At 26.8% G+C, this 2,230-nt stretch overlaps 1 protein-coding gene across 1 annotated transcript in view; it reads left to right on the top strand.

Moving 5' to 3' along the window:
• Nucleotides 1-2,230, top strand: part of LOC117171597 (mucin-4) — a 118,919-nt gene that overhangs the window by 43,338 nt on the left and 73,351 nt on the right. The window lies entirely within an intron of this gene.

Genomic DNA, 2,230 nt, shown 5'->3' on the forward strand with positions numbered 1-2,230 from the left:
CGATCACTATTTTTAGAATATGAAAAATGCAAGGTAGTAAATAAATTTGACATCGAAAAACTCTCGCGTGAATAATATTTTTTGAAAAGAAATTATTTCCTGTGCAAGAGATACTCAGGCTAATTATTTGAAGCAATGGATCTGAATCTGCACTAATAATGCTGCGTTTTCATATAAATTAATCAGAGCTGTTCATAATACGCATATTTATACACTTATTTAATCAAATCAATTTGTTTAATAAATGGAATTAATTAACTGATATTAAATGAATTAGTGGAAAACTACTAATTATTTAGTGAATAGATATGAATTTATTATATATATATATATATATATATATAAATTAAAAGAAGGTTGTAGAAATCGGACGCGTGATACTGTACAGAAAAATTTAATAAGAGAACACGATTGTGTAACGCGTTTCAACTTTATTGAAACAATGAGAAGGCTGTTTTGTGAAACTTGAATATATAGGCTACGTCACCCCCACCAACAGAATGTGTTTACAACTTATTGCTTCAAATGAAAAAAAAATAAGAATTGTTTAGGCTTTTAATCTTTTTTACCCTACTATATTCACCAACACACTTAAGTCGTTCAATATTTTTGCTAATTGACTGTCGTAAAATAAACTTATTATTTCTTTACTATTCTATTAGTTAACTGATAAAATGTGACTATTTTATTATTCGAATACTCATTCACTAATTTCATTTATAAAACTCACTAGTTCACACTTAGAGAGTTTCATTTCAAAAATTTCCTTGCTGTGGTTAGAAACCCATTTAAATCATTTTTTTTATTGAACTTCAGGGGCGCTTAAGTAAAATAAAATGTTAGAAAATAAATTCCGCACTATATACAGGCACAAATTTAGGTGTACTGGAAAATATGTTAGCTTTATTTAGACACTTACGATTCACTTTGTCGTGAAATGAACGACAATATGTTACCTTTTTATTTTATTATTAATTAAAAGTTAATACAAATCATTTTAATGTCAAGCTTTTTTTTTATTATTTCGTTGAAAATTGAACAATTGTGTTAAACAGCCATTTTTTGGTTGAAAATTAAGCTTTTTGTTGAAAATTGGTCTTTTTATGTTGACGAATCATCTATCTTGGTAGAAATTGCATTTTTTTTTTGTTAAAAATAACAGCTGCCAGGTTAAAAATTAGTCTGTCTGATTCATCTGTTTTTTTATTTAAAATTAAAATATTTTTTGGTTTAAGTATCAGTTATTACACTTTTCCTTGAAAATCAATCATTTTTTGTTGAATATTCAGCTTCATAGGTAAAAGTGGAACTACGTTTGTTAAAATTCCTTTTTTTACTAATGATTAATAATTTTAGTCCTTTTTTAATTTAACTATTTTATTTAAAAATATTGTTTGTTTGAAAATTAATTTTTTACCTGAAAATGAAAATATTCCATTTTTGGTTAAAAATGCAACTATTTGCTTAGAAATGTATCCAGTATCTATTTAACTGGACAATTAAAATCCCAATTAAAAATTGGGATTTTGTAGCAACTTTTTTTATGTATTATTATTGCAATAATATTAAAATAAATTCCTGATAAGTGGCCTTACGTAAACGATGTGGTTTGTTGTGGGGGGAGGGGGGGCATCCTAGTTGTACAAAATGGAATAAACGAAATTTTTTTATATATTGCCTTAAACTATTTTTTCTGGTTACTTAGAAGTCATAAAGAAATGGTTAAACTTCAAATAAAAAGAGGTGTGTTGCTTTTAGAAGTTTTTGTATATATTTACGATGCGAAGTTAGAATAAATTCTTTTATGCACATTAGGTAAGAACTAATTAATTTTCTAAAAAAATAATTTTTTCGATACGCATTATCGTAAATGTATATTTTCTTTGCTTAAATTGATTTTATTATGAAAATGCCACAGGTCAACTCGCTTGATTGTGGAAAAAAATTACTTATAACGGAAGAACGTAATTTTTGACCTTGCAGTGTTTTATTCCACCCATAGAATCCTAGATTATTATATTATTAACATTTTTTTAATGCCATGGATGGATAGTAACTTTCTCTTAAGTTACTTTCTCTTAAGTTAAAAGAAAGAGGATTAAGAAAATAAAAGATGATAATATTGTCGAATTATTATTATTATTATTATACCATTAAGCCATTTCCCTTTCGGGGTAGGCGTGACTCACTCGGCAGGGGAAAGGAGTAGTGTGTGGATGGGATAGAGATT

This window comes from Belonocnema kinseyi, chromosome 4, assembly GCF_010883055.1.
Source record: "Belonocnema kinseyi isolate 2016_QV_RU_SX_M_011 chromosome 4, B_treatae_v1, whole genome shotgun sequence".
NCBI classification, from domain to species: domain Eukaryota; kingdom Metazoa; phylum Arthropoda; class Insecta; order Hymenoptera; family Cynipidae; genus Belonocnema; species Belonocnema kinseyi.